The 15,499-nt window shown below is 35.2% G+C and overlaps 1 pseudogene; it reads right to left on the reverse strand.

The window, feature by feature from the left end:
- Positions 1 to 1,366: 1,366 nt before the first annotated feature.
- The window catches only part of LOC126083685 (transmembrane protein 41B-like), a 77,308-nt pseudogene continuing 63,175 nt past the window's right edge, over positions 1,367 to 15,499 (reverse strand).

Below are 15,499 nucleotides of genomic sequence, written 5' to 3' on the forward strand. Positions count from 1 at the left end.
ATAGCAATTTATTTTACCTTGAAAATTGATTAAAAAAAAAAACCTATGCCATCGAGTTGATTCCAACTCACAGTGATGCTAAAGGACAGAGCAGTATTGCCTTATATGGTTTCCAAGGAGCAGCTGGTAGATTCGAACTACAGACCTTTCAGTTACCAGCAGTAGCTTTTAACCACTGTGCCACCAGAGCTCTGGAAATTGATTTAAACAGGATACGTTGTATCAAAAAAAAAAAAAAAAGGCCTTTATTCAAAATTTCTAAATATGGATGAAAGTATAAAACTGAGCAATCTACATCCATGAAGATTACAGTCAAGAAAACCCTATGGAGCTGTTCTAGGTGGTAACATGGGGTTGCCATGAGTTGAAATTGACTTGAGGGCCACAGGGTTCAACAAGTCCTTACCACAGTAGGACTATGGTCTAGTTATAAAATAACTGTGTTGAAGTTAGCCAAAAGGAAGTGAAAGAAATACTTCAGCTCTTTGGGAAATTAGAAATTTCCATGTTTATTTTTCATTAAGAGCAGTAGAATACAATGTTTTCTGCGATTTTCAGATTAACAACTTATTTAACTTTTTTTTTTTCCTTAATTACTTCAGCTGATCTTCTAAATCAACTGACCTTCCTGTTGCCTAGGCAGTGAAGTGGGTATGAGCACTGGCTTTGGGGTCAGGCAGAACTGCCTGAATTCTCACCTTGCTATTTCTGTAACTATAACAAGTAAGTTACTTGACCTCAGTAAAATAGTCATAATAATAGTTTCCATCTCAAGCATTTAAGGATAAAAGAGATATTCTCACAAAACACTGAGCGATATGCAGGGAAAATGGTAAGTGCTCAGTATATATTGGCCAAGATAAATATGATGAAGATTATGATGAGGGAGATTAAAATTTATGATCCACACTTTGGCCTTGGAAACTAATACATACATGTGTATATATATTAACAGAATGATGACACAACACTAAAGTATAAAAAAAAAATATGTGTATATATATATATATATATATAAAAAAATATATAGGGTCATTATAAGTCTGAATCTACTCCACAGCAACGGGTTTGGGTTTTTTTTTTTAATGTACATAGACACAGGCACAAGTATACACCTACTGCTCACTTAACGACTATCTCATCTGACATTTCGCATTTCTGACAATAGTAAAAAATCTCGGAACTGACTATTTGGTGCATTAATGACCCCGCCGATCCCCTACCCTCGCCAAGTACAACTGCAGGGCTGGAGGAGGGCGAGCATGGTGCCACACCCGTAGTATTTAACCCTAGTCTGGAACCTGTGGCTCCTGCCTCCTGCCCCGCCTCCCAGCTCTCTCCCAGTGTGCTCCATCCTCTGCCCTGCTCAGACATTGGTGGGCACAGGGAGCAGGGTGCTGGCGGTGGGCAGCACTCTCCTTTTCTGAGTGAAGGCCACCACGCACAGGTCAACCCGCTCCGCACTGAGTGTACCGTGGAACAAAAACAGAGATCCCAGGCCGCTGAGGATGCCTGGCCAGCAACTCACAGCATGGATTCGGATTCTCAGCAGAACGAGAGCGAGCTGTGAACGCCACAGGTACAGAGGGGCCATGGCAGCCCACCCTGGGGGAGGACGGAAGGCCAGTGCAGAAAATCACGAGTATCTCACATAAACCTGCTTTTCCCATAACGACCTGGTCTTTGGAGCCTGACCATGTCAGTAAGTGCGGAGTGGGTGTATACTATATGCATAAAATAGGCGCCCTCATGGCGCAGCCGTTAAACAAAAACGTGGGCAGTTCGGGTCTATCAGCAGCTCCTTGGAAACCCTATGGGGCAGTTCCACTTTGTCCTATAGTGTGGCTGTGAGAATAGACTTGAGGAAACAGGTTTGGTTTTTTGATTTTGTGTGTGCTTGTGTGTGTGTATATATACAGAGTGTGTTTGTGTGCATATGTATATATATATAAAACACACAAAAAAGTTGCCCTTGAGCTGATTCCAACTCATAGTGACCCTGTAGGACAGAGTATAACTGCCGCATAGGGTTTCCAAGGTGCGGCTGGTGGATTTGAACTGCTGACCTTTATGGTTAGCAGCCGAACTCTTAACCTCTGTACCACCAAGGCTCTTTCTCTCTCTCTGTATATATATATTTGCTCATATATCGGTATCTCTTTTATACTGTTTTGTGACTTCACAGGCCCTGCTTTTAACTCCCTTGAATACATTTTCAATGGGCAGTGCTACCCAGTTCCTTTACAGAGAGAGAGAAGCACCACTGGTATACTGCCAGCAGCCTGTCAAGAACTCACACACATCAAAAAATAGCAACAGCAGTATGCTCCCCCCTCACACACACCCTTTTAGCTCAGTAAGGAAGTCACTCCTGAGGTTCACCCTGCAGCCAAAGGTTAGACAGGCCCATAAAACAAAATAAGACTGAATGGGCACATCAACCCAGGGGCAAGGACAAGAAGGCAGGAGGGGCCAGGAAAGCTGATAACAGGGAACCTAAGGCCAAGAAGGGGAGAGTGTTAATACGTTATGGGCTTGGCAACCAATGTCACAAAACAATATGTATATTAATTGTTTAATGAAAAGCTCTGTAAACCTTCATCTAAAGTAGAATAAAAAACATAGCAACAGCAACAACAACTATTACTTACTGAGCGTTTATTATTACAGGCAATCTGGTCCAGAATCTGTGTTCTTAACCATTATTCTCTATTGCCTTGCATGGAAAAATTAGAATTTCTTTTTAACCTGTGAAAATTACGATAAAAGGAAATTTTTTAGAAGTATTTTCTCTGTCTCTTTGTTTTTCAACAAAGGAGACTTTAATGGTGTTCTTTTTACAAAATGGTCAGATAAAGACAGAAGGTAGTACAGCTCCAACGCATCGCATTTGAAAAGAAATAGTAAATATTAAAGAAATGTTGTGGCCAGCCACTCTTCATTTTCTCCATTGATAAGTATTCAGGGATCTGCAATCAAGTAATAATTTCAAAACAAAGAGACAATTGAGTTTTCTGGTTTTTATCTCAAATGGCTGCCTAAAAGACCAGTTTTTACCACACAGGTCCAAACTGAAGCAGAAAATAAATTCATATTACGGATAAAATAGTGGTTTTTAAATGACTTTTGGTCATATGAAGTGTTTATAGGAATGATTAAGGAATCGCAATAGGGATTCATAAGGCTTGACTTTGAAGATAAAACCTTGCTAAGGGTCATTGCCTGGACACTTCAGCACTGTGTGTGCTTTTGTGAAGTTGTATTATTGATCTAAATTCTTCATGACTCTTACCTTACCTACTCATATTTCAAGAAAATAAAATAACAAGCTAATGCTATTATTATATGCATTATATAAAAGTAAGATTTTAAAAGAAATTTTAGAATTTTTTAATCCTTTCTGTTATTAGTAATGACGATAAACTCGGCTCATTTTGGATTATAGATATCTTTAAATAACATATTTGTCTTTTCACTAAGAGAATTTTGTAGGTATTTATAGGAGGAGATTAATATTTTTCTTTAACTTTTTATTCTGAGAATATTTTAGATTTATAAAGCATTACAAAAACAGTACAGAGAGTTCTTGTATATCCTTAATCCAGGATTCCATATTTGTAACATCTTACATGACTGTTCAGGTTAATTTGTGTCTCCAGAAAAGAAAGGTTCAAGTCCTAATCCCCAGGACCTGTAAATGTGACCTTAATTGGAATTAGAGCTGTATTAATATCCTTGAACTTCTGTAACAAAATACGATAAACTGGGTGGCTTATGAGACCAGAAATTTATTGTCTCACAGTCCTAGAGGCTAGTAGTCTGAATTTAGAGTCTTATTAGGGACATGTTCTCTCTAACGGCTCTAGGGGAAGGCCCTTTCTTGTTTCTCTCAGCTGCTGTTAGTCACAGGTATTCCTTGGCTAGAAAAATGCATCTTCACATGGTTGCCCTTCCTCTCTGTCTTTCTGCGTCTCTTCTCCTCTGTTATAGAACATCACTCAGGTTAGATTAGGACCCACTATACTCCAGTATTACCACATATTAACTGATAACATCTTCAGTGGCCTTATTTCCAAAAAAGATCATATTCACTGGTACGAGGGGTTAGGAGTTCAACACAAATTTGGAGGGGCACAGTTCAATGCATAAAAGTTCAAAGTATCTCACCAAAATGAATATCCTTCCCATGTTCAAAATATATTCACCCCATCCCAACATCAACTCTAAGCCTAAAATCTTCTAAATTATGTTCTAAATCATCTGAATTAGGTCTGAGTAAGACTCTGGGAATGGTCCATCCTGAGGAAAATTCTTCTCCACCTGTGGACCTGTGAAAGCTAGAATACAAGTTATCTGATTGCAAAATACAATGCTGAAACAGGCATTTAAAAAAAAAAAAAAAAACAAATCCATTGCTGTCGAGTCGATTCCAACTCATAGTAACTCTATAGGACAGAGAAGAACTGTCCCCATAGAGTTTCCAAGGAGTACCTGGTGGATCTGGACTGCCAGCCTTTTGACTAGCGCCTTAGCTCTTAATCACTACACTACCAGGGTTTCCAAAGCCCACTGCCATCAAGTCGATTCCAACTCAGAGTGACCCTATAGGATGGTGCAGAACTGTCCAAAAGGGTTTCCAAAGAGCAGCTGGTGGATTTGAACTGCTAACCTTTTTGTTAGCAACTGAGCTCTTAATCACTATGCTACCAGGGCTCCTGACACAGGCATAGGGTAGGTATCCTCACTGTAAAAGACAGACATTGGAGTGAAAGAAGCAGCCATGGGTCCAAAGCAAGTCCAAAACCCAGCAGGCCAAATTCCATTGAATTTCAGAACTACAAAATAATTCGCTTTGTCTTCTGCCCTCTTGGATTGTGGCCCAGGGCCCTGACCCACCAAGCCCTGGGAAGGCAATTCATAAAAAGAGTCTTTGCAAACGTGATCAAGTTATGATTAGGGTGGGCCCTAAATCTAGCAACTGCTTTCCATATAAAGAAATAGCGATTTGGAGACAGATAGACACAAATACATATGGAGAATATTATGTTATGACAGAAGCAGAGACTGAAATGATGTGTCTACAAGCCATGGAGCACCAATGATTGCCAGAACACATCAAAAGCTAGGAGAGAGGTATGGAACAGATTCTTCCTTAGAACTTTCAAAGCTAGCAGGATGCTGCCAACGCCTTGTTTTTGGATTTATAATCTCCCAAAATGTGATAAAATAAATTTCTGTTGTTTTTAACTCATAATTTGTTATGGCAGACCTAGGAAATTAGCACAGATCTAAGTGCCAGAAAATGGGACACTGCTAGAACAAATAGCTAAAAATGTGAAAAGTGGCTTTAGAATTGGATAATAGGTACATATGCAAGAGATTTGAGGTTCATGATTGAAAAAGCCCAGATTGCTTTGAAAAGACTATTAATAGAAAATTGGACTTAAAAAACTATTCTGGTGAGTACTCCAAAAGAAGTGAGAAGTGATAGACAAAGCTTCTATCATGCTGAAGAATACATATATCATCATTATGTCAATGTTCCTGGAAATATGAACATCAAAGATGATTCTAGTGATGCCATAGAAGGAAATGAGGAGCTCTCTATTGGATATTGGAAGAAAGGTGGTCCTTATTATAAAAAGGCAGAAAACTAAGCTGAATTTGTATTTAGTATTGGATGGACAGTAGAAAGCACAGAACTTGGATATTTAGCTGAGATTTCTAAGCAAATTATGGAAGGTGTGACCTTGTTTCTCCTTCATACTTACAGTAAACTATGAGAGAACAGAGATAAAATGAGCAAAAACTGTTAACCAGAATGGAACAGAACATGATAACTAGGAAAATTCTCAGTCTATCCACATGGAAAGAGATAAGAAAGTGTGCTCTGGAGAGAACACCAAAGGTGTGGCTGGACAACCATTTGCTAAAGCTATTACCCCCAAAACCCAGTGCCATCGAGTCGATTCCAACTCATAGCGACCCTATAAGACAACTAAAGCTATTAGGTGTGTGATTTACAGATCCAATCAACTAGCAATAGAGATGGGGTTATCCAAGAAGGATCTGTAGGTATAAGGATGTAGATCCCCTTGACATATACAAAATAAGGACAAGGTTTTTGGGAATTATATAACAGAAGCAGCACTGTGAATTGTGCGTTCAGTGAAATAAAAAACAGAGGAAGCATCAGATCAAGTGTTTCTGCAATTCAACAATTTGTTGCAGAAGTAGGACTGCAACCCAACTTCTTTCCTCGCATCTCTTTAATTCCTATTCCTTTAATAGTCTATAGGTTTTGAGGTAGTTTAATGCCAAAAGGTGTTTTGAAAAAGGGAAACAATATTATAAATTTACTGTAATATGATTTGTAAAAATATTTCCAATCACATAAGGATGATTTTGATATTTGTAATTAATAATTAACATATTTTACAAATACAAAATTAACATTAAAATTAAAAATTTAAATTAAATTAAAAACTTAAATTAACGTTTAATAATAATATTAACAAAACAATCTTCACAACTATCAACATCCTCTGTGTACTGAGATATGGTGCTAGATCCCTGAGAATGACTGACAAGTTCTTTTTCCTGTGTGCTCCTACCGTGAATCTGTCATGTTTATTCTTGTTCAAAGAGAGTGACAACAGATGAGAAGAAACTGAATGGCCTTTTAAGAAAATAAAAAACACATGACAGGTGCCATATGGCTTTTTTTTTTCAATGTTGAATACATTTAAAAAAAATTCAAAACAGGGAGTAAAGTGAAAAATATTTCAAAAATGGCCTTGCATTTCAAGCAAATATACAACAAATGTCATTTAGCTTTCAGTGACCTGATATAATCCTGAACACTAAATTACAAACCAGCTACAGAGTGATAATTTAGAGAAACTGGATAATAGAAGTTTTTATTAAGAGAATGTTAAATATATTAAAAGTAGAGAGACTAAAATAATGAACCTCAATATATCCATCCACCAATTTAAATAATTCTCAACTCATGAACAATTATATGTCCCTCCAACCAAAACAAACAAACAAACTCATTGGCTTCGAGCTGATTTTGATTCATAGCAACCCTATAGGGCAGACTAGAACTCCCCCGTAGGGTTTCCAAGGAGCAACTGGTAGATTGCAACTGCTGACCTTTTGGTTAGCAGCTAAGTTCTTAAACACTGTGCCACCAAGGTTACTCATTTCCCTCCATCCTCTTCTGAGTCTGAATCATTTTGAAATGATTCCAAAAAATCATATGTTTTAGCTCATAAATATTGTAGCATTTGTCTCTAAAATAATAAGAATTATTTTAAAATCTAATGAAAACACGATTATCTTACGTAAAAAAATAATACCACTTATTTAGTAGTATATAATATACAGTGAGGACACCCTGGTGGCATAGTGGTTAAGAGCTAAGGCTGCTAACCAAAAGGTCAGCAGTTTAAATCCAGCAGGCACTCCTTGGAAACTCTATGCGACAGTTCTACTCTGTCCTATAGGGTCGCTATGAGTTGGAATCGACTCCGGGGCAACAGGTTTTAATATATAGTGAAATAGAAAAGTAGGAAATGCTTTCCACTTCACTTTTTAAAAATATTTTATTGAGTTTTTGGTTAAAGTTTACACATCAAATTAGGTTCCCGTTTAACAATTTCTACACATATTATTCAGTGACATTGGTTACATTTTCCACATTGTGTCAACATTTTCATTATTCCTACTTTGGTTGCTCCGTTTTGGTTATTCTTGCTTCCCTGCCCTCCCTGACCTTCTCATCTTTGTTTTAAGGTAAATATTGGCCATTTGGTCTCAAATAGATTCTTTTTTTTAACCAATTTTCATTTTTGAGGTTGATGTTGTCCTGAGAGTGATGAGGAATTATGGAGATGATAGGTATCCTTGTCTTTTTCCTGACATTAGTGAAAAAGCCCCTAGTGTTTCTCCATTAATCAAAATTTTCATTTGGGTAGAGTAATTTAGCACTTATTGTATAAACAAAGAATGCATCTATTCATATTTTATTGATTTTTTGAGGGATTTTTGACTCTTTTTTATTTCTTTCTTTATAGTTATGGATATGGTCGTATGATTTTTGTCCTTAGGGGTACTAGTACTGTGAATTTAACCAATGTTTAATACACTAATATTTAACCACACCTTTGAGTTTCTAGAATATACTTTGCTGAGACATTTATATTAATTTTTAAAGGGATTTTAGATTCTTGTGGCTGATATTTGATTTTAGACTTTATATCTCTTTTGATAAGAGATGTGTACCTATAGTGCTCAGTTTCAAAGCAATCTTAGACATGATTGAGAATCAGCATTGCTTGATTTGAAGAAGAAACTAACATTTTATTTTTAAAGATAGGTAGAATCCCATGGTGAAAGTATCCATGTCCCTTCGTCCCTACCTCTCTTCCTCCCAATCTCCCTCCCTCCCTCTCTCCTTCCTGCTTTCCTTCCTTTCTCTCTTTGTTTCTTAAAAACCCTGTTATGATTCTCTCTGTTTTCATTAGCGCAATGTCTTTGTTTAAACCCTTTCCAATGGAGCCAAGTGTGCTAACATATATCTATATATAGCTATCGATCGAAAGATATAGCTGTTTTTATGTATTTATATTTATTTTTGTCTTTCTCACTTCTTTCTTGATTAGATATCTTAGCTGTAGCTTTATTTCAGCTGTTCTCAAACCATTTGTGACTTCAGGACTCCTTTACATGCTTAAATACTATTGAAAATGTCAAAGAGTTTTTGTTTATTTGGGTTAAAAGTATTAATATTTACCATTTTAGAAATAAAAACTAAGTTATTTAAAACATTAATTTATTTTGAATATCAATAATGAATCCATTACGTGTTAAAGTATGTAACATAGTTATATGAAAAAAAAAAACTGTATTTTCCCTAAACAAAAGAGAATAATCGTATTGTTTTGTCTTTTTACAAATCTCTTGATATCTAGTTTAATAAAGCCTGTTGCCATCAAATCAATTTCAACTCACAACAACCCTATAGGACAGAGTAGAGCTACCCGGTAAGGTTTCCAAAAAGCAGCTGGTAGATTCGAACTGCCCATCTTTTGGTTAGCAGCCTGAGCTCTTAACTTCACCACCAGCCTCCTGATTTAATAAGACTCCACTGTATTCTCAGGTAAACTTTTGTTTTAAATCTGTTACAATATGTTGTTTGAAGTATATGAAGTTAATCTGGCTTCACATCATTATGCTGGTGGAAAATACTGGACATTTTAATAGTCTCTCCAGATAAATGTGGGTATTCTTTGATATTACATCAAAATTTGACAAGTGGTCTTTATAAAAATTTTTGTAGTAATAATTGGAAACCATATTGATTAAAATTTAATAATCCATTAAATTATAATTCATTTGCCTATTTTGCATTATAAATCAATCTCTAACCTATTCTTTATAGTATAACATCATGTTATGAGTCATTTTGAAAATACTGGCTCACTGAGTTGTATGGATGTTGAAGTATGTTGACATATTTCATTATTTAAAAACTCAAATTTGTTAAAATCATTGATGATCTTATCTGAAAACTATTAAAAATTTGGTAATCTCAATCAAACAATTACATACATTTTTAAAAATTCTAATTTTCACTTGAAAGCTCAAATTTTATTAATGGTTCCAAATAGTGACAGTTGTTTTCCTTGAGGTGACACATTGCATTCATTTTCTAGAAAATATCTGCCGAACTCCAAATCTGAATAGGCATAGCGTGACATTTGTGTTAGTAAAAGTGAATTTTGAAGGAAAAAACCAGTGAATTCAGTTCACATCTGAAACAATTGCACTAATATTTTTCCTCAAGACAGCAAGAAGTACTCTATGTATTTCTTTTTTTCTTTCACAGGTATTAAAAAAGTCCTTACACTGTTCTGTGATGCATGAAGGATTGTACTTTTGTTCTAACAGAAAGAAAAATACTAGAGCACTTTGAATTGAGTCCTTTTTCCTCAGAATAAACCTTCAGTGTCTCTGAAGATGATGTTTAGCCTCAATTTTAACATCTTATTTCATGATACGTATTCATGAATGTACATATTTAATCTTTGAAAATATGATCTGTTATATTTGTTCTACTGTTAGCTATGTGATGCAAAGTTTGATGAAATAAATAACTAAAAAGTAGGACCAGTACACTTTCAAGAAATATTAGAAATTTATCTTGTGGCTTTGATTTTCTGCTGTTTATGATGACCTGAATGAACTAGTACCTGGAAGTCATTTATTTTGACAGTATGTCACTTTTCTTGTTAATTATGTGGGTGAAATATATGGTAATATTCTATAACAGGAAATGGCAGAAGGAAAAAAAAATTTCAATTTTAGTGTTTAGAATTAAGAAGTAAATATATTTTATCAACTATTTATATGCATATGTATTTATATATGTATATATATACAGGTATATACCTTTAAAGTAAAAATGCAATTAGTTTATCAAAAGGATAAATTTTATAATTTAAATTAGTGTGTGTTCTTGCATGTGATTGCCATCTGTCAGCTCAACTGAGTCAATGACAGTAATTCACCATTATTTTCTGAAGTCTAGTAATTACCTTGTGTGACCAGACCTCTTGGCTCATCTTTTTTCACAGATGAAGGATCATATAACTTAATCGAGAAAAGATAACTTGCCCAAGGTCACAGAATATATTTTCTATTTCTTTTTGTCCACAAAGTAGATTGGATATTGTCCATAATTTTTCCTTGAATATTTTACTACAAATTGATTCTCTACTGTTCAAATTATTTGTAAATGGTTAGCCAATGAAACAAATATAAAAATGTCCATTAAACAGAATGATAAAAATTCTGTTTAATGTGCTTGGCATTTCAGCACAAGGATATTTTCATTATTTTATTAATTAAGAGTTTTATTCACTTCAGTTTTTAATTAGGCAACATTTAAATGATATATTTCTATTTTTAGAAAATGTATTCTATTATTGTAGGTATACATTATCATTCAAAATCAGTTTCCTATATTAGATAGCTTTTAAAAACAAACCTAGTGTTTCATATGATGAGTGACCATCAGATCTTTCCTTTGTTGTAAATGGCAGGCTGGCTTCTTTTAAGTTTGCAATAGTATTTTTTTCTCAGATTTAATTACATTTTGTTGATTTTAATTAAAATTAGGGATTAGAGTTAACCTTGTTCAGCATGACTTAATTTGGGGGATCAATTTAGGTTAAATTTATTTGTTTTCAAGTTATATCATAACATTAATCAGGTTGGTTTCCATATTTATTAAAAAAAAAACTTAGGATACAATCTAAAATTAATGCCTCATATTACATATTTCTAATCATGGGCTGAATATTATCCTTCTTTTAATTATGAGCACTACCTGCTTTGCTCAAGCATTTTTTATTCTCATGCTACATGGATTTTCATAACTTTTAGCAAATGGGTATAAAATCAAGTTAAATACTGGCCTGCGTGAAATGCAAAGATAAATAAAATACTTCTAAAATATAAATTGTGATATATTAAAATTATTATATATATGTATGCGTACATACTCACACATATTTATGTGTATGCATATACATATATGGAGTTCCTGTGTGGTGCCAACAGTTAAGTGCTGGACTACTAGCCTGAAAGTTGGTGATGCAAACCAACCCAGAAGTCTGGGAAGCCTAGGAAGAAGGTCTGGCAATCTTCTTCTGAAAGGTCAAACCCTTGAAAATCTTACGAAGCAGTTCTACGCTGTACACGTGGTGTTGCCATGAGCGGGAATCAACTCAATGTTGACTAGCAACGTCAACATGTACATATATTTGAATGTCTATGCATCTGTGTGTGTGTGTGTGTGTGTGTATAGTTGCTGATGTGTGCCATTGAGTCGATTCCAAATCCAAGTGACCCTATAGGATAGAGTAGAGCTGCCCCATAGGTTTTCCTAGGCTGTAATCTTTATGGGAGCAGATTTCCAGGTCTTTTTTCCTGCAAAGCTGCTCGTTGGTTTGAAATATTGACCTTTTGCTTAGCAGCCACCAGTGCTTCCTGTGTATGAATGTGTATATATATATATGTGTGTGTGTATATATATATGTATAATTTGTTAGATGATTGTCAAACCATGGAACAGTATCTGAATAGCCATACCTTTATGTTTTCGTACTTTTGAACTAACTTTGTCAGATATTTCTAAATTATGATATGTGGATCAAATTACCTCTTTTTATTAGTGGTTGCTGAAAGAACCAGATACATGCTTATGGAATCCAATTAGGGATGTTCTGTTCCATAACTATCTAATATTATAATTGACTACATTTGCTATAATATTCATATTCAAGATGACAGAAGTTATTGTATGTGTGTGTGAGAGTGATAGTTTCAAAGTGGCCATTTTCTATAGTATTTTAATTATAATTTGTTTAAAGCTGAAACAATCATGCCACAGGTAGGTAGCAATTTTCATTCGAGAATGTTGTAGTTGTCATACAGCTATTAAGTTTGTTTGTTTTCACACGTTTATGTTATTAGATTCTTAATTAAGCAACTTAGATGAGCAGAAAAAAAGATATAAAATATAAAACACACATATGTTTATATGTATATATACATGCATGTGCTTAAAAAAATCAAATATAACAAATATATATGTAGAAAAAATTAATATATGATATTTATTATACATAGCAATTTCTGGAAGAACAATGGTTTAGACCTTTGATACAAAATTTAGATATGTAATTTGAGCTTATTTTTTAGAAGACATTTAGAACATTTATTGATAAGGCTTTCAGAAGTAATTTAGAATAACATAAGAAGGATTTTTGTATAGATACAATTTTGTATATACAAATCTAATAATACTACAAAACAAATGAAATAAACTAAAGATTGAGATGGTAAAGTAAATATAATGTCATTGTCATAATCACTTAAATGAAACTTATTCAACAATCAAAAGATGAATATACGCAATCCTATTTTGGGAACAAAGCAACCAACAGTAACAGCAACCCTTATGCACTGAGCATAGGAGAAGTTCTTTTGGTAGCATAACCCTCCCTTTAGAAGGAATTTGCCTACAAACCAACCAGAGAGAGGCTCAGGATTTCTATTTGCTTCTAAGGTAACTTTTACTGCCCTGTCAACAACAGTTCCTAGGTTACCACATCAATAACCTAAATGACGAATCTAATTTAAAGGGACAATACTCAACATTCTTTAACAAATGTAACATTCAAAAAAATCTTTGTTAAATATCGAAGAAGTCCTTCAGCACATTTCAGCTTTGTAAATGTCTGTAAATATTTAATTGACCTAAACACTATATGTATGTGATGGGAATTTTTTTTTTTTCTTCCTTATATCTATAAGGTCTTTTGATCAAGCCCCTTAGGCAACTGCTATAAGAAATAGAATTAATGGAATAAAGTCTCGCTATGGGGGAAGTTGATTTCGCACATTACTGAGTCGGAAATCAGTCATCTAAAGAGAGATCATCTGTGCATTAGGCAGCATGGTTTTATTTTATTACACTTGATATACATGAGGGAGCGAAGTGATCACGGCTAGTATCATTAAACAGATGGCAGTGAATGTTTCCTCTATCTTGTGGAAATCGGAAGGAGTGTCTTTTCTTATTGTATTTCAAAATATGATTTAACCTAAAAAAAAAAAAAGCACGCAATTAAAGGTAGGTTTCATTTTTTTTTTTTTTCCCACTTTCTATTAGAATGTGGAGCTTCATTGATAGACATCATTTCAGTTTAGCAATGAGGACAAGCCAGGTAAACTACACATTATACCCACTGCCGTAGAGTCTATCCCAACTCATAGTGACCCAAGGATGGAGTAGAACTGCCCCATAGGGTTTCCAAGGAGTGCCTAGTGGATTCGAACCTCCAACCTTTTGGTTAGCAATTATAGCACCTAACCACTACACCACCAGGGCTTCCCAGGTAAACTAGGTAGTCTAAAAAAAAAAAGTTTGTACTGATAAGGACACAAAGAAAAGTAATTGAATTAAACCTTTGAATAATACAGACTCCTTCTAGTATAAGAGACACTCATGACTGTTTATAAGTCTAGAAGAGAAGCAGGAAGAGGAGTGAATACAACATAAACAAGGGTAAAGAGAAATCACCCTAAGCTTTAACAGTTGTATGTGGGCTAGAGTAATGACTTTGAATCTCAAAAAGCCATAGTTAGTTACACAGTTGAGACAGAGCCCCCACAGTGTTGCATTAAAAATCCTGTTTCCTTTGCTGGGCTTCCTCCCCCACCCCAACTTTGCATTAAATCCTTCTTTGGCTTGGAAGTTATATGTCAACTCCATTGTGCCTGCACAGTATGATCAAGAATGTTGCTGATGTAACCCGTATGAACTCCCAACTTGCAAATCTCTTAAAAGTAACTTGTCTGCTTCCTCTTGGGGTTCAGTCTCGGCAGCAGCAGCTCCGACTGACTCCTTTTTCCTTGCACAATGAAATAGGGGTGTCTTTCCTGTTCTCCCACCTCCATCTCTTGTTTATTGGCCAATATAAGTCATGCCAAGGAAGAACCTGGGGTTTCCACCTGGTAACACAGTGGCCTTGCACCTATTTGCTACCTTTTTTCCATTGGCCTTTCTGGAGTGCACTATGTAGCCTGGTAGGTTGGGGACTTTTCAGAAAAGCTGAAACAGATTCTTCCTTTAAAGTGCACAATACCTTGACTTAATTGAAGAGATTCTTTCTGAGAAATCTAGCCTAAGGGCTAGGAATTGGAGTGGAGAACTTTCCCTGAGAGCACACTGGGCCTTCACCAACCACCCTGCCAAGGTCAGACAAATACAAATGGGGGAAACAAGGTAGCAAGACAGAGAGAGATCTCCCAGGGCCCAGAAAATCCAATGTGTGGCTATTGTGCAAAGATAATTCCCTAAGACCCCCAAAATCTTATTTTAATGTTGTAAAAGAGAGAGCTATTTTAAATTTCAGAAAACTGGTAACTTGGGTATAAATCAAAAGAGTTCTCTGGAATCTCATCATTGCACAAACTCAAATTCCTCCTTAAACTGAAGTTCTAAGCCTGCCCTAACAATGTGTAATGCCAGTGTTGTACTGAATATAAATAAAGCCACAACAAAACCCAGCGTAACTGTAGACCTGATTGGCTTTTCACCCTCCCTTCCCATACAAAAAGCTTGACATATATAGGTGTGTGCAATTTATTGGAGGTAAATAAAGTTTACTCTCTGCTGCTCTTTTACATAAAATATCTGTCATATATTAAAAATTATGAAAAATACGAAGCAGAAAAATGTGAACCATATACAACAGAAAAAAAAATCATTAGAGATAGACACATAAATGACCAGATTATTGGAATTTTCAGATAAGAACTTTAGCATAATTATGACAAATATATTAAATGTTCCAGGCAATGTTTGTTGATGAAATGAATGTTGTTGAAAATGCATGGGAAATGATGGGGAATTTTAGCA

Source organism: Elephas maximus, chromosome 10, assembly GCF_024166365.1.
Source record: "Elephas maximus indicus isolate mEleMax1 chromosome 10, mEleMax1 primary haplotype, whole genome shotgun sequence".
NCBI classification, from domain to species: Eukaryota; Metazoa; Chordata; class Mammalia; order Proboscidea; family Elephantidae; genus Elephas; species Elephas maximus.